Source organism: Schistocerca gregaria, chromosome 3 (genome assembly GCF_023897955.1).
Source record: "Schistocerca gregaria isolate iqSchGreg1 chromosome 3, iqSchGreg1.2, whole genome shotgun sequence".
In the NCBI taxonomy this organism is placed as follows: Eukaryota; Metazoa; Arthropoda; class Insecta; order Orthoptera; family Acrididae; genus Schistocerca; species Schistocerca gregaria.
In genome coordinates, this window is record NC_064922.1 from 455,290,063 (window position 1) to 455,316,127 (window position 26,065).

A 26,065-nucleotide genomic window follows, 5' to 3' on the forward strand; every position below is an offset into this window, starting at 1 on the left:
CATTGCATGATGTAGTTTGATACCTCTTTGTGATTATTGAACCTTTCTCTCAGGATTACCTCCCCGTTGAAGACCCCTCCCGGAGATTCGAACTTTGCACTAATCAATGGTGAGATCACCAAGACACTTTTAAATTACAGCTGCATGTCCTGTGAGTGCACTTTTTTTGGGTCATCAGTCTACTGACTGGATTGATGCTGCCCGCCACGAAATCCTCCCCTGTGCTAACCTCTTCATCTCAGAGTAGCACTTGCAACCTCCGTCCTTAATTATTTGCTTGACGTATTCCAATCTCTCTCTTCCTCTACAGTTTCTGCCCTCTACAGCTCCCTCTAGTACCATGGAAGTGATTCCCTCATGTCTTTCCTCTCCGATTCTGCGTAGAACCTCCTCATTCCTTTCCTTATCAGTCCACCTACTTTTCAACATTCGTCTATAGCAGCACATCTAAAATGCTTCGATTCTCTTCTGTTCCGGTTTTCCCACAGTCCATGTTTCACTACCATACAATGCTGCACTCGTACATCCTCAGAAATTTCTTCCTCAAATTAAGGCCGGTATTTGATATTAGTAGACTTCTCTTGGCCAGAAATGCCTTTTTTGCCATAGCGAGTCTGCTTTTGATGTCCTCCTTGCTTCGTCCGTCATTGGTTATTTTACTGCCTAGGTAGCAGAATTCCTTAACTTCATTGACTTCGTGACCATCAATCCTGATGTTAAGTTTCACGCTGTTCTCATTTCTACTACTTCTCATTACCTTCGTCTTTCTCCGATTTACTCACAAACCATACCGTGTACTCATTAGACTCTTCATTCCGTTCAGCAGATCATTTAATTCTTCTTCACTTTCACTCAGGATAGCAATGTCATCAGCTTATCGTATCATTGATATCCTATCTCCTTGTATTTTAATTCCACTCCTGAACCTTTCTTTTATTTCCATCATTGATTCCTCGATGTACAGATTGAAGAGTAGGGGCGAAAGGCTACAGCCTTGTCTTACTCCCTTTTTAATACGAGCACTTCTTGATGGTCCACTCTTATTATTCCCTCTTGGTTGTTGTACGTATTGTATATGACCCGTCTCTCCCTATAGGTTACCCCTACTTTTTTCAGAATCTCGAACAGCTTCCACCATTTTATATTGTCGAAAGCTTTTTCCAGATCGACAAATCCTATGAACGTGTCTTGATTTTTCTTCAGCCTTGCTTCCATTATTAGCCGTAACGTCAGAATTGCCTCTCTCGTGCCTTTACTTTTCCTAAAGCCAAACTGATCGTCACCTAGCGCATTCTCAATTTTCTTTTCCATTTTTCTGTATATTACTCTTGTAAGCAGCTTCGATGCATGAGCTGTTAAGCTGATTGTGCGATAATTCTCGCACTTGTCAGCTCTTGCCGTCTTAGGAATTGTGTGGATGACGCTTTTCCGAAAGTCAGATGGTATGTCGCCAGACTCATATATTCTACACACCAACGTTTTGTTGCCACTTCCCCTAATGATTTTAGAAATTCTGATGGAATGTTATCTATCCCTTCTGCCTTATTTGACCGTAAGTCCTCCAAAGCTATTTAAATTCCGATTCTAATACTGGATCCCCTATCTCTTCTAAATCAACTCCGGTTTCTTCTTCTATCACATCAGACAAATCTTTCAATGTATTCTTTCCACCTATCTCCTCTCTTCTCTGCATTTAACAGTGGAATTCCCGTTGCGCTCTTAATGTTACCACCTTTGCTTTTAATGTCACCAAAGGTTGTTTTGGCTTTCCTGTATGCTGAGTCTGTCCTTCCGACAATCATATCTTTTTCGATGTCTTCACATTTTTCCTGCAGCCATTTCGTCTTAGCTTCCCTGCACTTCCTATTTATTTCATTCCTCAGTGACTTGTATTTCTGTATTCCTGATTTTCCCGGAACTTGTTTGTACTTCCTCCTTTCATCAATCAACTGAAGTATTTCTTCTGTTACCCATGGTTTCTTTGCATCTACCTTCTTTGTACCTATGCTTTCCTTCCTAACTTCTGTGATGGCCCTTCTTAGAGATGTCCATTCCTCTTCAACTGTGTTGCCTACTGCGCTATTCCTTATTGTTGTATCTATAGAGTTAGAGAACTTCAAACATATCTCGTCATTCCTTAGAATTTCCGTATCCCACTTCTTTGCGTATTGATTCTTCCTGACTAATGTCTTGAATTTCAGCCTACTCTTCATCACTACTATATTATGATCTGAGTCTATATCTGCTCCTGGGTACGCCTTACAATCCAGTATCTGATTTCGGAATCTCTGTTGACCATGATGTAATCTAATTGAAATCTTCCCGTATCTCCCGGCCTTTTCCAAGTACACCCCTGCTCTTGTGATTCTTGAACAGGGTATTCGCTATTACTAGCTGAAACTTGTTACAGAACTCAATTAGTCTTTCTCCTCTTTCATTCCTTGTCCCAAGCCCATATTCTCCTGTAACCTTTTATTCTACTCCTTCCCCTACAACTGCAGTTCAGTCGCCCATGACTATTAGATTTTCGTCCCCCTTTGCATACTGCATTACCCCTTCAATATCCTCATCCACTTTCCCTGTCTGTTCAGCTTGCGACGTCGGCATGTATACCTGAAATATCGTTGTCGGTGTTGGTCTGCTGTCGATTCTGATTAGAACAACCTGGTCACTGAACTGTTCACAGTAACACACCCTCTGCCCTATCTTCCTATTCATAACGAATCCTACACCTGTTATACCATTTTCTGCTGCTGTTGATATTACCCGAAACTCATCTGACCAGAAATCCTTGTCTTGTTTCCACTTCACTTCACTGACTCCTACTATATCTAGATTGAGCCTTTGCATTTCACTTTTCAGATTTTCTAGTTTCCCTACCACGTTTAAGCTTCTGACATTCCACGCACCGACTCGTAGAACATTATCCTTTCGTTCATTATTCAATCTTTTTCTTATGGTAACCTCCCCCTTGGCAGTCCCCTCCCGGAGATCCGAATGGAGGACTATTCCGGAATCTTTTGCGAATGGAGAGATCATCATGACACTTCTTCAACTACAGGCCACATGTTCTGTGGATACACGTCACGTGTCTTTAATGCAGTGGTTTCCATTGCCTTCTGCATCCTCATGTCGTTGATCATTGCTGATTCTTCCGCCTTTAGGGGAATTTCCCACCCCTAGGACAAGAGAGTACCCTGAACCTCTATCCGCTCCTCCGCCCTCTTTGACAAGGCCATTGGCAGAATGAGGCTGACTTCTTATGCCGGAAGTCTTCGGCCGCCAATGCTGATTATTTATCTAAATTTAGGCAGTGGCGAGGATCGAACCCAGGACCGAAGACGTTTTGATTATGAATTAAAGACGCTACACCTAGACCACGGGTGTCTTAAATGCAGTGAATTCCATTTCCTTTCCTCATGCCTCTGATCATAGCTGATTCTTCCACAATGCAAGGGGCAGTTTTTCCCATTGCAAGGACAAGCTAGTGGGGAGGGGGGGGGGGGGGTTGTAGCGCAGTGGTTAGCACACTCGACTCGCATTCGGGAGGAATACCGTTGAAACCACGAGCGGTCATCCTGATTTAGGTTTTCCATGTTTTCCCTAAATCGTTTAAGGAAATTCCGGAATGATTCCATCGAAAAGGTACGGTCGCTTTCCTTCTCCATCCTTCCCTAATCCGAACTTGTGCTCCGTCTCCAATGACCTTTATGTCAACCGGACGTTAAACAGTGATCTCTTCCAAGGACACTGCACCCTCATCCGCATTCTTTGAGAAGGTCTCTGGCTGAACAAGGGAAAGTTCTTACACAAAGAGCCTCTACCACCATTGATGGCGATTTTTGTTCTTCAATTAAGCAATGGCTCGGTTCGAATTCGGGATCCTGGACCTTTTGGTCAGTAGCCAAAGACACTACACCTTTTTTGTATGTGTCTTCTTTCTTTCGATTATATGTTGAGTTCTGTTCTGTGTGGATGTCACATGACATACACTCCAGGAAATGGAAAAAAAGAACACATTGACACCGGTGTGTCAGACCCACCATACTTGCTCCGGACACTGCGAGAGGGCTGTACAAGCAATGATCACACGCACGGCACAGCGGACACACCAGGAACCGCAGTGTTGTCCGTCGAATGGCGCTAGCTGCGCAGCATTTGCGCACCGCCGCCGTCAGTGTCAGCCAGTTTGCCGTGGCATACAGAGCTCCATCGCAGTCTTTAACACTGGTAGCATGCCGCGACAGCGTGGACGTGAACCGTACGTGCAGTTGACAGACTTTGAGCGAGGGCGTATAGTGGGCATGCGGGAGGCCGGGTGGACGTACCGCTGAATTGCTCAACACGTGGGGCGTGAGGTATCCACAGTACATCGATGTTGTCGCCAGTGGTCGGCGGAAGGTGCACGTGCCCGTCGACCTGGGACCGGACCGCAGCGACGCTCGGATGCACGCCAAGACCGTAGGATCCTACGCAGTGCCGTAGGGGACCGCACCGCCACTTCCCAGCAAATTAGGGACACTGTTGCTCCTGGGGTATCGGCGAGGACCATTCGCAACCGTCTCCATGAAGCTGGGCTACGGTCCATCATACCGTTAGGCCGTCTTCCGCTCACGCCCCAACATCGTGCAGCCCGCCTCCAGTAGTGTCGCGACAGGCGTGAATGGTGGGACGAATGGAGACGTGTCGTCTTCAGTGATGAGAGTCGCTTCTGCCTTGGTGCCAATGATGGTCGTATGCGTGTTTGGCGCCGTGCAGGTGAGCGCCACAATCAGGACTGCATACGACCGAGGCACACAGGGCCAACAACCGGCATCATGGTGTGGGGAGCGATCTCCTACACTGGCCGTACACCTCTGGTGATCGTCGAGGGGACACTTAATAGTGCACGGTACATCCGAACCGTCATCGAACCCATCGTTCTACCATTCCTAGATCGACAAGGGAACTTGCTGTTCCAACAGGACAATGCACGTCCGCATGTATCCCGTACCACCCAACGTGCTCTAGAAGGTGCAAGTCAACTACCCTGGCCAGCAAGATCTCCGGATCTGTCCCCCAATGAGCATGTTTGGGACTGGATGAAGCGTCGTCTCACGCGGTGTGCGCGTCCAGCACGAACGCTGGTCCAACTGAGGCGCCAGGTGGAAATGGCATGGCAAGCCGTTCCACAGGACTACATCCAGCATCTCTATGATCGTCTCCATGGGAGAATAGCAGCCTGCATTGCTGCGAAAGGTGGATATACACTGTACTAGTGCCGACATTGTGCATGCTCTGTTGCCTGTGTCTATGTACCTGTGGTTCTGTCAGTGTGATCATGTGATGTATCTGACCCCAGGAATGTGTCAATAAAGGTTCCCCTTCCTGGGACCATGAATTCACGGTGTTCTTATTTCAATTTCCAGGAGTGTATTACAGTTCCATGGATGAGGACCTTTAATCAGTTTCACTACTTCGGATGGCGGCCAGTCGCCTGACCACACAGGCTGAGCTACCGTGCCGAAGTTGCTAGACCACCGGTTCTTCGGTAAATTGAACGAAATTTTTCCAAAGCTCTGTTAAATAGAATTCCCATGTCTTCCCAGTTGATCCGTACTTCTTCTCCTGTGACTTCATAAGATAGTTCCTTCCTCTGTAGATATCCGCATTGTATTTTTCCACCTTTTCTCTATTTCCTCCGCAAGTACTAGCAGAATTACTTTGTCATTCATGAGAATACCTTCAATTTCACCAAAAGTTGCTTCCCCTTTGTATAAGCTGAATCTGTGCTTCTGTAGGCCATTTTATTTTCGATTTCTTAACATTTTTTTCAGCAGCCATTTCACTGCAGGTCCCCTAATTTCTTTTATTGGTTTCACTCTTTTCTGACTGCCTCGCTGGGTAGCCTCGCGGTCAGGGGAGGCTTGTCACGGTCCGTGCGGCTTTCCCCGTCGGAGGTTGGAGTTCTCCCTCGGGCATGTGTGTGCGGGTGTGTTGTCATTAACGTAAGAGCTTAGGGACCGATGATCTCAGCGGCTTTGCCCCATAGGACCTTACCACATATTTCCAAAACTTTCCCCTTTGTGGCTCATTGCCGCAGTCCTTTCTTTTCCGGACCTTTTTTCGTCAACTCTTTTAGTCAATGAGTATAAATATTTCTTCTGATACGAAATGTTCATCTGTCCAAACCTGTGACGGATCTTTCAGGTATGTTGATTCACCTACAACTGATCTGGTTACTGTGGTACTACTTGTGGCTGTATCTCAGCTACAGAGATCTTCATATGGACGGCGCCATTCGTTAGTACTTCAGTATTCGAGATATGTGCCTAACAATCAGTTCTGTCCATTTCTTAAGCTTCAGAATTTGATGTAGGCAAATGCCAATCCTAAGACAGATGAGACCCATTTATCACTCTGATTACCTAAGAGCCCCACCGCTACGGTCGCAGGTTCGAATCCTGCCTCGGGCATGGATGTGTGTGATGTCCTTAGGTTAGTTAGGTTTAAGTAGTTCTAAGTTCTAGGGGACTGATGACCACAGTAGTTAAGTGACATAGTGCTCAGAGCCACTTGAACCATTTTTTTTCGAAGATCGGTACTTAAAGGTTGGAAAGTTGCACAGTTTACTTCAATGAACAAGAAAGGTAATGGAAATAACCTACCGAATTTTTGACTCATGTCATTCAAATCAATTTGTCGATGTTTGTAACATATGTTGTGCACCAGCGGTGTAAAATACCCAGGCAAAGTAAACGAATGACGTATAGTCACCACGAATTCAGAAAATATCGTTTTTGTGAAACGTAACTGGTTCTTTATTCGCACTAAGTGGTAATTGCTCTCGACAGGGGATCTCAAGTTGATTCCGAATTTTCAGGCTTTCAGAATGATTTTGACATCGTTACCCACAAACTTATTCTAATCGAATTCCGCGAGTCGTCTCAGCTGTACCATTTGCCTCATTTCCTGTTAAAAGTGTCATAGTTCGTGGTATCTGGTAGGACGTCATATAGTGAAACCGAAGTTATATCTAGAACAGAAGAGAATCGTAGTACTTGAAATGTGGTGCTACGGAACAGTGTTGAAAATTAGATGGACTGATAAGATAAGGAATGAGAAGGTTCCCTGTAGAATCAGCAAAGAAAGGATCATATGGAAAACACCGACAACGAGAAGGGACAGGATAATAGGACATCAGGAAATAACTTCCATGGTGCTAGAGGAAGGTGCACAGGCTAAAAACTGTAAGGGGATAGAAATATTGGAATACATCCAGCAAATAACTGAAGATGTATGGCGCAGGTGCTATTCTGAGATGAAGAGGTTATGCAAGAGAGGAATTCGTGGCGGGTAGCATCCAGCTAGTCAGAAGACTCATGACAAAAAGAAAAAGACAGTCTTAGCATTCCCGTTAGAGTGTCTGCAGATGATGCCGTCATTTACCACATACTAAAATCATCAGAAAATTGAATGGAATTACAAATTGATTTACGTAGGATTTCGACATGGTGCGAAAAGCGACAATTGACTCTGAATAGCCGGCCGTTGTGGCGCAGCGGTTCTAGGCGCTTCAGTCCGCAAACGCGCTGCTTCTACGGTTGCCGGTTCGAATCCTGCCTCGGGCATGGGTGTGTGTGATGTCTTTGGGTTAGTTAGGTTTAAGTAGCTCTAAGTTTAGGGGACCGCTGCCCTTAGATGTTAAGTCCCATAGTGCTCAGAGCCATTTGAACCATTTCACTCTGAATAATACACTACTGGCCATTAAAATTGCTACACCACGATGATGACGAGCTACAGACGGGAATTTTAACTGACAGGAAGAAGATGATGTGATATGCAAATCGTTAGCTTTTCAGAGCATTCACACAAGGCTTCCATAACGAAAGTTTCCAACCGATTTCTCATACACAAACAGCACTTGACCACCGTTGCCTGGTGAAATTTTGTTGTGATGCCTCGTGTAAGGAGGAGAAATGCGTTCCATCACGTTTCCGACTTTGATAAAGGTAGGACTGATTGCGACATTACTGCTCGCGTTGGTCGAGATCCAATGACTGTTAGAAGAATATAGAATCTGTGGGTTCAGGAGGGTAATACGGAATGTCGTGGTGAATCCCAACCGCCTCGTATCACTAGCAGTCGAGATGACAGGCATCTAATCCGCATGGCTGTAACGGATCGCTCAGTCACGTCTCGATCCCTGAGTCAACAGATGAGGACGTTTTCAAGACAACAACCATCTGCACGAACAGTTCGACGACGTTTGCAGCAGCATGGACTATCAGCTCGGAGACCATGGCTGCAATTACCCTTGACGCTGCATCACAGACAGGAGCGCCTGCGATGGTGTACTCAACGACGAACCTGGGTGCACGAGTGACAAAACGTGGTTTTTTCGGATGAATCCAGGTTCTGTTTACAGCATTTTGATGTTCGCATCCGTATTTGGAGACATCGCTATGAACGCACATTGGAAGCGCGTATTCGTGATCGCCATACTGGCGTATGACCCGGCGTGATGGTATGGGGTGTCATTGCTTACAGGTATCGGTCACCTCTTGTTCTCATTGACGGCACTTTGAACAGTGGACGTTACATTTCAGATGTGTTACGACCCGTGCCTCTACCCTTCATTCGATCCCTGTTAAACTCTACAGTTCAGCAGGATAGTGCACGACCGCATGTTGCAGGTCCTGTACTTTCTGGATACAGAAAATGTTCGACTGCTGCCCTGGCTAGCACATTCTCCAGATCTCTCACCAATTGAAAACGTCTGGTCAATGGCGGCCAAGCAACTGGCTCGTCACAATACGCCAGTCACTGCTCTTGATGAACTGTGGTATCATGTTGAAGCTGCATGGGTAGCTGTACCTGCACACGCCATCCAAGCTCTGTTTGACTCAATGTCCAGGCGTATCAAGGCCATTATTACGGCCGTAGGTGGTTGTTCTGGGTACTGATTTCTCAGGATCTATGTACCCAAATTGCGTGAAAATGTAATCACATGTCAGTTCTAGTATAATATATTTGTCCAATGAATACCCGTTTATCATCTACATTTCTTCTTTGTGTTGCAATTTTAATGGCCAGTAGTGTATAAAAAGCGATGTCCTGTACACGAGTACTAATAAAGATCCGTTGAATTAGACCTACTATCATATGACAAATGACACAGATTAAACGGTTGTCTAGTCAAATAAATACCTAGGGATGGCAATTCATAATAACTTCATTTGGAATCATAAAACATATTTTGTGGAGACGAATCAGGAATAGCACTCTTTAATTTTCTTAGAGAATGCAACAAATCATTTAAAGAGACTGCCTACAATACGCTTGGCCACATTCTTCTGAAGTACAGGTGGATTGTTGCTACGTTACATTGAAGGAGGACGTCGAAAAATTTCAGAGAACTGCAGATCGTTTTGTGTTATCACGGAGTAGAGGCGAGGGAGTTACGGATATGATAAGAGAGTTGGAAGAGCAATCATTTATACCAGGACGTTAATCGTTGCGGCTGGATCTTTCCACGAATTTTCAGTCAGCAAATGTCCACTCAGAATGTCAAAATATTTCTTTGTCTCACATCTGCATGGGACGAATGATTAGCACGATAACACAGGAGGGAGGGGTCGTGCTGTAAGATTTAAGTACTTTCCTCAAGTGCTGTGGAAAATCCAGCAGTAGAGAAATAACCTGAAAGTAGTTGTACATATATGCTAAGATGGTATCTGTTCTTTCGGACATGTCCGATCATACAGCTCGTTAGAATGAAATTACAGTCAAATGAACACCCTTAGCTGCTTACAGGCGTTGACAGACGAAAATGTGTGCCCCCACCGGGACTCGAACCCGGGATCTCCTGCTTACATGGCAGGCGCTCTATCCATCTTCTTTTCGTTTTTAAAATTTTTTTTTTTTCGTTTTAGTGCCTTCCAACTCCCCTTCTAGCCCTTCCATTCGCTCTCCTTCATGCGCCCTCTTCGGCGAGCTTCAACGCCCCACTTTTTTTTATGGGTGATGAAACTGAATTGCATCTTGAAGACAATGTTAGAAAACTGTAAATTGTAATCCGAATTGACTACGGTGAAAATAACTCTCTCTATAATACTATTGACTGCATTAACGGAACGCAAAATATTCTTCCATTAGAATTTTAACAAAAGTGAAAGAGAAGCAAAAGTAAAAAGTAAGAAAGGAAATTAAACTTCTTCAGTGATGCACGTCTTTTGCATGAGAATAGTTTTTCCCTACTATTCTTGTGCTGTGGCATGACTCCTGTCACTTCTTGGGAAAACATGCCTTTTCGGAGTTCTGTTGAGGCCTTCACGGCTACTGTATCGGTCCCGGGGCACACGAAGTCCCCACCGTACTTCACCCTCAACAGCAATCGCCTACTTTGGCAGTCTATCATGTTCGGTCGATTTCATATTATTTAGATATTAACCGATGCCTTGTTTCTGAAACAAAATTTGCATCATATTTCCGAACTTCTTTTTATGGTCATTGTTCCGGTATGTTTTGAAGTATTCGTCTTTCATATATTCTCGATAGTCTTGTATATTGTCATTGCCTTTCTTGTTAACGACATAACTGACAAAATTTCCGAATAGCCACAAGATGACATTGTTTATTTGTGGTGGAAAGGAAATTTCTTCTGGGAAGAGTATATCGTTTAGTGTGATTTCTCTTCCATCGATCAGTTTGAGAAAAGCGACTTGCAATACAATGTCATTCCAAATATTCTTGTATCCATTACAGATGAAGCGATGCTTTAAGGAGTCCAAATTGTGACATTTTTGGCACACATTGGTTGCTTGTAGTCCTATTGAATACAGTTTTTCATTGGTACTAATGATATTGTAGACAACTCTGTACCAAGACGCTTGCACTTCCATAGTCAGTGTTTTGTTATTTATATTAGTCCATATTTGTTCCCAGTTTTTGTTGGGATACTTCAACTCCATTTTATTTCGGTTTTCGCGTGATTGTAACTTCTTTACTATATACACTCCTGGAAATGGAAAAAAGAACACATTGACACCGGTGTGTCAGACCCACCATACTTGCTCCTGACACTGCGAGAGGGCTGTACAAGCAATGATCACACGCACGGCACAGCGGACACACCAGGAACCGCGGTGTTGGCCGTCGAATGGCGCTAGCTGCGCAGCATTTGTGCACCGCCGCCGTCAGTGTCAGCCAGTTTGCCGAGGCATATGGAGCCCATCCCAGTCTTTAACACTGGTAGCATGCCGCGACAGCGTAGACGTGAACCGTATGTGCAGTTGACAGACTTTGAGTGAGGGCGTATAGTGGGCATGCTGGAGGCCGGGTGGACGTACCGCCGAATTGCTCAACACGTGGGGCGTGAGGTCTCCACAGTACATCGATGTTGTCGCCAGTGGTCGGCGGAAGGTGCACGTGCCTGTCGACCTGGGACCGGACCGCAGCGACGCACGGATGCACGCCAACACCGTAGGATCCTACGCAGTGCCGTAGGGGACCGCACCGCCACTTCCCAGCTAATTAGGGACACTGTTGCTCCTGGGGTATCGCCGAGGACCATTCGCAACCGTCTCCATGAAGCTGGGCTACGGTCCCGCACACCTTAGGCCGTCTTCCGCTCACGCCCCAACATCGTGCAGCCCGCCTCCAGTGGTGTCGCGACAGGTGTGAATGGAGGGACGAATGGAGACGTGTCGTCTTCAGCGATGAGAGTCGCTTCTGCCTTGGTGCCAATGATGGTCATATGCGTGTTTGGCGCTGTGCAGGTGAGCGCCTCAATCAGGACTGCATACGACCGAGGCACACAGGGCCAACAACCGGCATCATGGTGTGGGAAGCGATCTCCTACACTGGCCGTACACCTCTGGTGATCGTCGAGGGGACACTGAATAGTGCACGGTACATCCAAACCGTCATCGAACCCATCGTTCTACCATTCCTAGACCGGCAAGGGAACTTGCTGTTCCAACAGGACAATGCACGTCCGCATGTATCCCGTGCCACCCAACGTGATCTAAAAGGTGTAAGTCAACTACCCTGGCCAGCAAGATCTCCGGATCTGTCCCCCATTGAGCATGTTTGGGACTGGATGAAGCGTCGTCTCACGCGGTCTACACGTCCAGCACGAACGCTGGTCCAACTGAGGCGCCAGGTGGAAATGGCATGGCAAGCCGTTCCACAGGACTACATCCAGCATCTCTACGAACGTCTCCATGGGATAATAGCAGCCTGCATTGCTGCTAAAGGTGGATATACACTGTACTAGTGCCGACATTGTGCATGCTCTGTTGCCTGTGTCTATGTGCCTGTGGTTCTGTCAGTGTGATCATGTGATGTATCTGACCCCAGGAATGTGTCAATAAAGTTTCCCCTTCCTGAGACAACGAATTCACGGTGTTCTTGTTTCAATTTCCAGGAGTGTATATATACTAAGATGGTATCTGTTCTTCCGGACATGTATAATGGGCGGGTGCACTACGAATGTAGTGCGGGACAATACGTTGAGAACGTGGGATTCGCTGGAGGCGTGTCAGAGATAAATTCCTGCGTCTGCCATGTAAGCAGGAGATCCCGGGTTCGAGTCCCGGTCGGGACACACACTTTTATCTCTCCCTGTTGACGTATGTCAACGCCTATAAGTAGCTAAGGGTGTTCATTTCATTGTAATAGTAGTTGTACAGATCCCCTACCAAACATTGAATTATAAGTACAGAGCAACCACGTAGATATACATGCAGAAATCTTATAACAACGTCACAGTTGTACGATCATCGCATATTGGTGAGAGAAGTAGTGGCAGCATTGTATTTCCTGAGCCCGTCACAAGTTATAATTATGAAATTGAGCAGTATTTGATGTTGGATTAGTTAAGATCCTAAGGACATTAGATCAGATGCGATTTGTTCCCATAGTACCTTCCAAACTAAACATTTACCCAACAGAACAGTCAACAATGGCTTCTCGAAGAATGGTTGCGTACAGTGATTTATGAAATGTTTATGAAATTCATAGATTATTTGGGCAAGATTACCACAAGTTATCAGACGGGCTGGAGAATCCAGTTTCTTAAACGATCAAGTAGCTACGTTTATTCTATTAGTACTTTAATTTATTCTATAGGGTTTCAGCAGTTAGAAAATGTTTACAATTTAAGTGTGAGTGATAGTATGTGAGAGTATGGCTGCTGAGCCCTTCAAAGATTGGAAACACAACATACACTTAAAACAGCGAGTTCTCGCTCCTGTCCCTGTTCCCAGTCTAGATGAGCTCACTGGTGAGCGCTATGTCCATAAAACGTTGCGATCTAATTCTTCGTTCCTTGAAGATGTAGACGGCTATGTCAGAAATAGTTCAAGCACACGTGTTAGGAATTACGAATTATATTTCCTAGCATACTTATTTTGAAATTTAATTCATTGCCGGCTGAAGACCACAACAACATTCGATGAACAGATTGACAGCAAATACTCTGAGATTATCCATGTCCTCTTTTGCATGTCGCCTCTCATTTTCATCAATGTTCTATGTCATTGCACGGTAGTAACAGACCGAATAAGGTTATTGTAATGAGAGTATTTCTACTGAATATTATCCACTTGATTCCTAAGCATGTTGGGTTACTTCCCTGGGTGGTCTGTGCGAGGCGAGCATCGGAGGACGCGGCACACGGCGTTAGCGGTTGGGGGCTGCACTTCCCTGAATTCTGTTGGGTTCGTACAATGAGCTTAAGCGCCTGGCGGAACCACTGACGTCGGTCGAGTTTCGCCTATTGCTTGCATGGGGAAACGACCTGGCGAGGCCGGAACGAAGACTCCTGGCAACGACTGACTGCATTGTCCTCTTGATTTTGAGAATACTTGTGGACCGTGCCCTACTGGGTGCGACTGTCTGGCGCCGGATGGCCGGTGGTCTATGCATGTTATTTTCGTAGCTGGTCAAACGGCAAGTTCAGTGCCCTCAGCTCACTAGCAGAGGAATGATTGGTCAACTTTAACTGAAGCTAGTTGACGTCATAAATCCCTGCTCGAAATTGGAGGGAACGTCGCTATTGGCGCGAATGATGTTCTAAGACAGTGTGGAGGAATTTTGGAAACAGCACCGAATGCTGATACATGGTTTTCGAGGGGATTAGGGATTTGAGCAATGTTGGCTTCGCTCTTGCGTCGCGCGGGCGCAGAGAATTCCCCTTCTGATCTTCGTCAGAGTCGGATGGTCTTGCGACTTAGTCGCACTTTTTCGGCTGAACTTAAAATCCTCGGATAGCCTTAGAGCCCAGGGGTTGAAACAGAGGTTGTTGCACAGCAGAATTCGCCACCTGCATCACCAGAACGCTGCCTACCAACGTCGTGCTGCAGATTTCAGGTCTGGTACAGTATTTTGCGGCTGTGGCGTTGTAGGCCTATCATTTTTATACTGAATCCCTCAGCGGCATAGGCGCTCGCTTTGCTACTAGTCCACTTTGCTTGTTTCTCCATGTGATCCATTTGAGCTTTCGCTACTAATCGCGATACTGCTATATAGTCGGGAGAGTAATACTTGATTCATTTGGACCTCCAGTCATTATCATCAATCTATTTCATCACAGGGAGTAGGAGCCCCTTGTTCTCGAGCCAACTCCTGTTCTCATAATAGTTCAGTATACCCTATCCTTTGACCTACTGTTTGTGTCGATAGTCATGTGCATTTATGTTCTGGTGTATAATAAATCTCACTGTAATATTTAATCATCATATCATTTCGTAGATATATGCAGAATCCCACTTCCTCTTGTTATTATGATAAAGTTTTTTTTGCTCTGAGTTGATTACGATTCTTATTAAATTATTGTGAGTGTGCACTCCTTATTCTACCAACTAGCAGGGTCCACCATCATTTCCTTTCGTTATCGTTGTGCGCATAAGTAATTAGGTGGTAGGTAAGGAGGGGGTCGAGTGCATGTCTCGTTCGCATGCAAAATTCTTCAGAATTAGAGAAATAAAACATCCGTGATATACACAGCAGCGCCAAAGAAACTGGTATAGTGTTGCGTATTCAGATACAGAGATACGTAAACAGGCAGAATAGGGCGCCGCGGCCGGCAACGCCTGTATAACACAAGAAGTATTTGGCGCACTTGTTAGATCGGTTACTGCTGCTACAATGGCAGGTGATGAATGTGTAGGTGAGTTTGAACATCATGTTATAGTCGACGCATGAGCGGTGAGACACAGCATCTCCGAGATAGCGTTGAAGCGGGGATTTTCCCGTACGACCATTTCACAAGTGTACCGTGATTATCAGGAATCCAGTAAAACCTCAAATCACCGACCGGAAAAAGATCCTGTGAGAACTGGACCAACCTTGACTGAAGAGAGTCGTTCAACGTGACAGAAGTGCAACCCTTCCGCAAATTGCTGCAGATTGCAATACTAGGCCATCAACAAATGTCAGCCCGCTAACCATTCAACGAAACATCATCGATAAGGGCTTTCGGAGCCGAACGCCCACTGGTGCACCCTTGATGACTGGACGACGCGACACAAAGCTTTACACCTCGTGTGGGCCCATCAACACCGACATTGTACTTTTTGACGACTGGAAACATGTCGCCTGTTCGGACGAGTTTCGTTTCAAATCGCATCGAGCGGATGGTCGTGTACTGGTATGCAGACATCCTCGGAATCTATGGATCTTGAATGTCAGCTGGGGACTGTTCAAGTTGGTGGAGCAATGGTGTGGGGAGTGTGCATTTGGATTGATATGGGACTCTGATACGTCTAGATATGTCTCTGACAGGTGACACGTAAATAAGCATCTCATCTGATCACCTCCATCCATTCATATCCAGTGTGCATTCCGACGGACTTGGGCAATTGCAGCAGGACGATGTGACTGGCCAGACGTCCAGAGTTGCTACAGAGTGGCTTCATGAACACTCTTCTGAGTTTCAACACTTCCGGTGTGCATCAAACTACACAGACAGGAAAATTATTGAGCCTTTCTTGGATGCCTTGCATCGTGCTTTCAGAAATCTCCAAACCCTCGTAATCTTATGACACCCGTGCAGGATTCATCGAGTCAGTTTCCTCCAGCACTACCTTCAGACATTAGTCGAGTCCATACACGTCGTGATGTGGCACCCCTGCGTGCTCGCGGGGACCCTATTTGATATTAGGCAGGTTTACCAGTTTCTTTGCCTCATCAGTGCATATTGCTCATATAACTTAGGGACGCAATGCCTAACAGACCCATGCGACGTTCAGTGAAATATTTTGTTTGTTCACTTCTGAACACCAACAATGAAAGATACCTTTAGGTGGATAAGTCTCTTACGCTTAAGAAAATTTCTAAATATGAAAACAGATATTGATCAATACGTAGTATTCTCAAGATTATACTCTTTAGAAGTACTGTTTGGTGCAAATGGTACACGGGAACATAGGCGCATAAACAAAACTACATTTGGAGTTCAGTAAAACTATTCCTTATATAGTTCAGCAGTTTTATTGTGAGTTCTTCAATGCTTTCCATTGAGACATTTCATTTCTGCTTAATTATCTTTAGAGCAATTTGTATAATTAAAATGATTCTACCCAAGAAGTTCAAAATGACTACCGGAATATCAAGCAAAATTCGCACCGCACGAAAAATACGTTTTACATTTACTAGTGCTCATACAACAAATTTTGGTTTCCATTAAGGCAAAAGCAGCAATCAGCTACTGAATAACCTATAAATGCCATAAGAGTAAGCCAGTCGTTACAATAAATTACTAGAGCAGCTTCCCTTTCATGTCACTCCTAATGTGTTGATGTGGAATGTCGTAAGTGAAGCAAAAGATATCTTATTCTTATATGACTAGTCTCCTGGAGCACCACTGTCATGGAAGTGTAGTAAACACATTTACTGCGATTATTTTCCCTCATTAACATTTCACTCATTCACATAAATTTGCTTTAGTGACTTTTTAATTGCACTATAAGCATGGATAGCAAAACTAAACAAGAGCAAAAATGTGAAAAGCAGACATGACAATGAATTTTTAGGAGGTTTTACGAACATTCACCACAGAGGGTGGCCTCATATTCTTATCCGTGCACAGGCTTCATTATTTTTGATCCAATTCTGGCAGCATCCCATCTACAATTATTGCCAATGGAAACACTCCGCTGCTCAACAAGAGTAATTTAATAAAAGGATGGGTAGCGCTGGTGTGAAACCCACGCTTAAAACAGTGGATATTATTTATCGTCTGCTTGCTTCAAGAGGAAACCTGTAGCTGACATTTAACGGGTAATTGGTTAACTTATTTCTCTGAATGTCAGAGATACCTTCTTGTACTTCTTGTACTTCTTGTACCAAAGGGGAGCTATCGTGTTCTCGGATGGAATTTCATATTTTCGTTTCAAAAACGGTGGCCTTACAACCCACAGACATAAGTAAGTATGCTTCACAGCTATGTAGGCGTAAGAGAGAGAAGAAGATAGTTCGGTGCTCTTTAACAGCGTAACTGCTAACAGATCATGTCCGGATAAGGAAGCTGTGAATCACTTAATTGAAGATCCAAGTTTAAAAATGGCCAGGTTAGAGAGACGTCTGTAGGCATCCAGGAATATTTAACTTTTAGGTGGAAGGAGCAGTAGAGGGAAAATTTGGAGGTGGGCGGAAAAGACTAGTAAACCAGATTACAGATGTTGTTGGAAGTATTCGTACTTACGTACAGATGAAAAGATTAGGACAGTATAGGAAAAGATGGAGGAGGGCAGCAAACATGTCGAAAGGCTAATGATTATATAATATTTAAAAAGTCTTGAAGGACACATTTTCAAGCAAAAAAATCGAACCAGAGTTACACACAATGTTTCCTGTTAATAGTGTTCGTTGATAACTCGCAATTAAATTGTGGTAAAACAGGTAAAAAACAGAACATCAAATGAAATTACAAATTTATTACATGTAGAGCGTTCGAAGAAAGGTCACCCAATCCTTCAAAACACTTGAAGCCAATAAATTATGTATCGAATTTGGGGCGTTTCGTTGTGTGTGGCACGAAAATGTTATAGGTACACACATTTAAGCATCACTTTTCATGTGTGATTATGGAGTATGTGTGTGACCAGCAAATTTTTCTTTTTATCTTCAAGAAGTATATCACAATGATGACGATCTACATTTCTTCCGCCATCTACCTGTATCCATTTTTCCTTTTGCAACGTAGTTTCCGATAATTCTGGGCGATATATCCATGATTCTCTTCCACGTGTCCTTTCCATCTTATGAAATTGGCTTTTCCTTCCTGACACAAGTTAGTGATTAACACTGACTAGTTAGAAATTATTTTCTATTTTATAATTTAATGTAGCTATTAGCACCATCTGTGGGCATGGGTAGAGAACTCGACTGCGGCTCTAGAGCTCCTGGTATAAAAGGAGTACTAGGAATTTTTCCTGGAGGTAAAAACCGGCCTGAGCTATGGGCCCGCCATCATTCCCCTCTTAGTGCCGCCAGCAAGAGCGGCTTTACTCTATCTGCAGTCTGGCAGTAGCCGGGCAAGGGCTGTGCGCAGCAGAACTTGGCTTCTTAGCTTTTTACGTAAGAACACTGCCTATATTCCATTTCGATCTTGATCGGAGGTTGTACCTTACAATGAAAAATATAACAATTAGGATGGGCGACATTAAGTAGCAGAGCTACAACACCAACTATAGCTCTATGTACAATCTCCATAACAGTCCCCCTTTCACATTAACATTAAGAGACCTCCTTCCTACCAATCTCTTAATTATATAAGTACTTGGCTTCCATAAGCGCCATTCAAATTCTTCAAACAGAATAACATTAGTCAAGCGTGGTCTGTAACTGACGAAGCAAAAATCACCAACAAATGGCATGCACACCTCGCCGCCTTTTATTAACTGATCTACCAATGTCCTTTTCCCAATATTGGTGTCACCACATAGATACAATTGAGGTTTCCTAACGGCGTACTCTAGTATGAAGTACTGTACCACTTCGCCACTTTGCCGGTTCAAACAGCCAGTAAGACAACTTCCAGAATAGTTAGCTTGAGGTTTTCCTACACTGAGGAAGAGTGCACTGGCTCAACATCTGCGATCTTTATCATTTTGCAGTCTGTTTTTAATGTAAAAAGTCCATTTGCGATGATACAATTAGAGATGTGGCGTATCCAGACTGCTTGTATAGCACCAAATAAACAGTAGACAATGAAAAGGGGACAATTAAGCGTCGAAATCGATGTACAAATAAGATATAATTAGTAGCTGCGTGGTGGAAAATTAACAAACACCAAATACAATGACTTCCAGTTCAGAGACTAAATTAAAAAAAACAAAAGCGAGTATGCGGAAAAATGAGAAAAATTAAATTCTGGTTTATGAATGAAAACAAATATTTTGAGTATCACAACACTTATTCAGCCCGTGCAGTTTTCCGTTTTATAAGCCTGAACCGATTCCGTATGATCCGTTTCATTAAGTTATCAAACTATTTGTCCTCTTTCTCCTGTGACCGTAAGCTCCAGGTACGTAGGTGCGATGGTAACAACCGTCTGGAAGACTAGTGAGTTGTTGTGTAGATCTTGCGCACTTGTGGTTGATTCTGTATGTTTTGTTCACTTATTCTCCTCCCTTTTTATCACTGCGTGAATGAGAGATAGAATGCATTATTGTGTGAGTGGTTTGAATTCGCAAATTATGCAGGTATCGAGGACCTGTAGGGTGGGGTAACAATATTGCCAGCTTGTAAGGTGTGATAACGATCTGCTCGGGTTTATAAAAATTAAAGGCATCAGAGACGCAGTTATGACGTTGCGGATGATAATGAAAGCAAGACTGAAGAAAAATCAAGAGACGCGCATAGGATCTGTAGATATGGAAAAAGCCCTCGACAATGTAAAATGCTGATAGATGCTCGAAATTCTGAGAAAAATCGGGATAAGCTTTAGGGAGCCTAATATATAATATGCACAAGAACCAAGTGGAAACAATGAGATTGGAAGACAGTGCTCGGATTAATAAGGGTGTAAGATATGAATGTAGTCTTTCGCTCCCACTATTCAGTCTATAAATTGAAGCAGTAACACGAAAATAGCCAAAAATTTAAAAGTGGCATTAAAATTAAAGGTGAAAGGATATCAATAATATTCTCTGATGACATGGCTATCCTGAGTAAAAGTGGAGGAAAAATCCCAGGGGTAGCTGAATGGAACGAACAGTATGGAGAAAAGAATATAGACTGAGAGTAAATCGTAGAAAGACGAAAGGAACGATAAGTAGCAGAAACGAGAACAGCGTGAAACTTAACATCAGGATTGGGGATGGCAAAATAGACGAATTCAAGGAATTCTGCTACCTATGCAGAACTGGCCAAAACGGCAGTCTTGGCAAAGATACCTCCGCTGGTATCGAGGCCTTCAGGAAGAAATTTCTGAGAATGTAAATTTGGAGCACAACATTATATGGTAGTAAAATATGAACTGTGGGGCAAACGGAACAGAAGAGAAGCTTTTGAGATGTGAAGCTACAGAATAACTTCGAAATTTAAATGGACTGATAAGTCGACATAAAAGTTTCTCTGTGTGGTACCGCGTCATAATGTATAAACTACTGCTGCTGGAGGGGAACAAAAAATTTAAAAAATTAAAAAAAAACGTTTCCGTCACGGTTGCAGTGGCTTCCTTCTGGGTCTACTGGTGAGTTCTAGCTATGCAGCGTCTCTTATATTTTGTTGTTACTGTCCATTGCGCATGTCATTACGTCATAATTTTAAAAGATAGTTCGTTTCATTGGACACTTAAGGAAGAAGGAGAGGGAACTTTATTTTAATAGGTTAATGGGGAGGAGGGAGAGCGTAACCTCTGTTGTCTATTGGCTCTTGTGTTATGTGCCATGATTGGTGTCACCGTCGAATGAGAAGTTGGGTGTTGTTTACCAGTTGCTGAACGTCGGCCGCTCGGTGGCAGCTACTCGCAGGCAGTGCTCGCGCTTCGTGTTGACAGTGCGGTCTGTTGGGCTCTGATTGCTGGTAGCCAAGATGAGGCAAGCCTGAGACCATCCTCTATGCATGTTATTAGGATGTTTTAGTATTTCGATGGTTTCTCTGATTTTGCGTTTCGTCATAACCGGCTGCTTGGCCAACACACAGGCTTCACTGAATTTTATTTCTTTTCCGCAATCTTGCTGATGTTCTGCCACTGCAGATTTGTTGTGTTGCTCTAGACGCATATAGCGCTCGTGTTCCCGAATGCGAATCGCTATTGGCCTGCCAGTCTCACCGATGTATGCCTCTCCACATTCGCATTCCACCTTGTACACGCCTGCAGTGTGTACTGCAGCCACCTAGTCCTAACTGGAGCCTAGCACGTCCTGGATGCTACGACCACAATGGAAGACAGGCTGCACCCCAACACGGCGAAAGTGTTTGCTTATTCGGTCAGTAACATTTTTAACGTAAGGTAAGCGCATTGTTCACTGCAGCTTGTCTGTTTCTTTCTTACCTTTCTTACTTGGTTTCGTCGACAAGACTGTGTGGATCGACTTAGGGCTGTAGCAATTTGATAGAAACGTTGGGCGTAGCCTTTTGAGCTCAGGTGTTATGTTTTGAGCGTCACTTAGGCGCTGCGGACGAATTTCCAAAGAACGCATGTCCGAGTACTTCTGCGCTAGGTGGTGGTAGGATTGGGCGTGCAGATACCTGTCTGTGTAGGCTTGCGATATACTCTGTGCCCCAGTATGCCCTCCGTTGTCCTGTATACTTCGACGTCTAGAAATGGAACTGCACCATTATTGTCTACTTCGAACTTCAACTGTATCTTCTCGTGCATGTTGTTCAAATATTCGTGAAACCTGTGTAGCTCCGTTTCACCATGAGGCCATATAGCGAACGTGTCGTCCACGTATCTGAACCAGCAACGTGGGCGAAAAGGAGCTGAACCAAGGGCCATTGCTTCAAAGGCTTCTATGAATATGTCGGCTGCCAGCGGAGATAGGGGAGACCCCATTGCTACGCCGTCTGTCTGCTCGTAGTAATTTCCTTGACATTTGTAGTATGCTGAAGTCAGGCACAACTCAACAGAAAATTATCGAATGTTGGTCGAAGAACCTCAACAGTCAATAGGGAATTCGACAAAAAGCGACCACGAAAGCCTTAACAGTTTTGTATCTGGGAATGCTACTAGAGAGCTACACATGGTAAAACTTGTAGACGCAGACAGAGATCGGAGCACATCGAGCAAATAATTAAAGACCTAGGTTGGAAGTGCTTCTCTGAGACGAAGTTTGACACAAGTGAGGAATTCGTGGCTGACCGCATTAAACCAGTCAGAAGACTGATGGCTAAAAGAGAAAAATAAAAAAAAATGGTTGTAGCGAGTGGTTCTGAGACCTGGTCTGTATCGCCTGTGCGTACACTTGCTGGAGGACTGGCGCAGTTCGCTGTCAATGGCTGCCCCTCTGAGCCCCTCCTACATCTAGCATGAGGAGTGCGGGTAAACATAAGCTTGCGGGCATTTGATCTCAGATTCTTGGTAAGAGCAGATGTGTCCCTCAGATATCCTCCAGTAAGTTGGATTTCGGTATTCCAGTAATTCTTAACTTCACCACAGTGATATCCTAACTTTTATTTTCAACTTGTAAGTAGGCTGTTTACGTTTTCTTATTGGTAACGCCACGTAGCGCTCTGTATGAAAAATCACTGGCTGTGCCGTGTGCAGTCTGTGGCTGGTTTGCATTGTTGTCTGCCATTGTAGTGTTGGGCAGCGGCAGCTGGATGCTAACAGAGCGTAGCGTTGGGCAGTTGGAGGTGAGCCGCCAGCAGTGGTGGAGGTGTGGAGAGAGATGGCGGAAATTTGAAATTTGTAAGAATTGGTGTCATGAACTGCTATATATGTTATGACTATTAAGGTAAACACATTGTTTGTTCTCTATTAAAATCTTTCATTTGCTAACTGTGCCTATCAGTAGTTAGTGACTTCCGTAGTTTGAATCTTTTAGTTAGCTGGCAGTAGTGGCGCTCGCTGTATTGCAGTAGTTCGAGTAACGAAAATTTTAGTGAGGTAAGTGGTTTGTGAAACATATAGATTAATGTTAGTCAGGGCCATTCTCTTGTAGGGATTACTGAAAGTCAGATTGCGTTGCGAAAAAAAATATTGTGAGTCAGTTTAAGCACAGTCGTGTACAATTGTTCTATGGGGACGTTTCATACTATGTGTATTTATCACACTCAGGGATTATCAGAGTCTGTATGGGAGGTGCCTTGTCTCATAACAAACTGCTATCATGTGGGACTGTACCACAAATGCGTCAGTATTCAGTATTTAGGTGAGTGTTTCTTTTTAATCAGTGATTTTATCATTCTGAGTTTGCTCTGGATCATCTCTGTTTCTTTTATTTTAGTGATGTGTAATGCTTGTTGAATTTGGGGCTTTGTTCGACAGTTTCCCTTGTGTTCCTATAACTGTTCCTGAGCCTTTAGCTCTCATGATGAAGATTCTATCCTAGTATCATCTATGTTTATTCCGTAAGTCCATTCTTTTCTTCCATAACCGTATTTCTTTGTACATTACACGAGTTTATTTTAATCGTGCATGCGGTCAATCTTTAGTCCCCTAGACCAACCACACGTGCTGTTATTGTGTATGTTACCCAAGAACCAGTGAATTGTTTCCACAGTAAACAGTCTTACCGTTCTGATGAATACCTAAGTTGCACATTATTTAATTTTTGTTCCAAAACCGACTTTAACATGTTTTCCCCGGTTAGTCCATCCAACCACCCACGTGCTTCTATCCTGAGTGTATTACACACTACATGTCCAGAGAATTTTTTCGGCTTGGTAAATAATACATTTCACTGGTTTTGTGATATTACAGCAGTCTACATATGACAAAACTCTTGTTGGCTGCAAGTTATGTAAATGGAAGATGATTCATTGTGATTGTGTGCCACAAATGATATTTATATTGCGGGTAGCAACTTTTGAACCTTAATCTCGCCCCTATAATTGTGGGTGGCCTCTTTTCGCATTTACTATGACAATCTCTAAGTGAAAGCTACTGAAATACTGCCTTCATTCTCTCCATTCCACTGTCTGAATCTCCATGTTAATACACTCCCGGAAATTGAAATAAGAACACCGTGAATTCATTGTCCCAGGAAGGGGAAACTTTATTGACACATTCCTGGGGTCAGATACATCACATGATCACACTGACAGAACCACAGGCACATAGACACAGGCAACAGAGCATGCACAATGTCGGCACTAGTACAGTGTATATCCAACTTTCGCAGCAATGCAGGCTGCTTTTCTCCCATGGAGACGATCGTAGAGATGCTGGATGTAGTCCTGTGGAACGGCTTGCCATGCCATTTCCACCTGGCGCCTCAGTTGGACCAGCGTTCGTGCTGGACATGCAGACCGCGTGAGACGACGCTTCATCCAGTCCCAAACATGCTCAATGGGGGACAGATCCAGAGATCTTGCTGGCCAGGGTAGTTGACTTACACCTTCTAGAGCACGTTGGGTGGCACGGGATACATGCGGACGTGCATTGTCCTGTTGGAACAGCAAATTCCCTTGCCGGTCTAGGAATGGTAGAGCGATGGGTTCGATGACGGTTTGGATGTACCGGGCACTATTCAGTGTCCCCTCGACGATCACCAGAGGTGTACGGCCAGTGTAGGAGATCGCTCCCCACACCATGATGCCAGATGTTGGCCCTGTGTGCCTCGGTCGTATGCAGTCCTGATTGTGGCGCTCACCTGCACGGCGCCAAACACGCATACGACCATCATTGGCACCAAGGCAGAAGCGAATCTCATCGCTGAAGACGACACGTCTCCATTCGTCCCTCCATTCACGCCTGTCGCGACACCACTAGAGGCGGGCTGCACATGTTGGGGCGTGAGCGGAAGACGGCCGAACGGTGTGCGGCACCGTACCCCAGATTCATGGAGACGGTTGCGAATGGTCCTCGGCGATACCCCAGGAGCAACAGTGTCCCTAATTTGCTGGGAAGTGGCGGTGCGGTCCCCTACGGCACTGCGTAGGATAGTACGGTCTTGGCGTGCATCCGTGCGTCGCTGCGGTCTGGTCCCAGGCCGACGGGCACGTGCACCTTCCGCCGACCACTGGCGACAACATCGATGTACTGTGGAGACCTCACGCCCCACGTGTTTACCATCTGGTTATATCAAATCATTTCAGGTATTCAGGCAATGCAGAGAAGCAAGGTATGTCCCCTACCCCCGAATTAGCTAAAGGAGTTTCAAAGTCCATCAGAGTAGATAACTTTCATTTTCCGACCTTTTCCCAGAGTCAACAGGGCAAACACAGAAGTAATCATACATTTGTCGATTCTTAACTCAAGATATCTTAGTACGATCACCTTCTAAACAACAAGCAGATACAGTTGGGTGTTCAGTTGATATATTTCCTCCAGGACTCACTCGATTCCATTGATGGAACAGCCCTGGTGGAAAAGCACTGGTGGAACAGCACTGATGGAACAGCACTGATGGAACAGCATTGATGGAACAGCATTGATGGAACAGCATTGATGGAACAGCATTGATGGAACAGCATTGACTGAATAACACTGATCACAGGTGTCTGTGTATTCTGTATTTTGGGGGTCGTTGCTTAAATATTGTATTTATTGTTTTTTGGAACTTTCTGTAGCGGGTGGTTCCTTGTCAGAAAATGTGGGTATTTTTATTTTGCATGTGACTATCTATGGCAGGAGTGTGTAATACATTATGTTTGTAGGTTTATTAAGTTTTGTAAGCCTTGAAAAGTTCTTCCTTGTTAAATATCTATGTTTGTCTCTTTGCAAGAGTAATTCTGGGAGCAGGTGAAAAAAGATTGTTGGCGTGTGTGGGTGGGGGGCTGAGGGGGGAGAGAGACCATAGATTCTTGTAACTGCTGAAAAAGCACCTTAGGAAGGGCGAAATAAGATGTGAGAGGTAAGCCAGCAGTGATAGGAACAAATGAGAACGGATCTGATGTGCTACATGACGCAGTAGAGAGTATCACCATCCCATTTTTGAGAGAAATGCAGAACTAAGAACAGTTT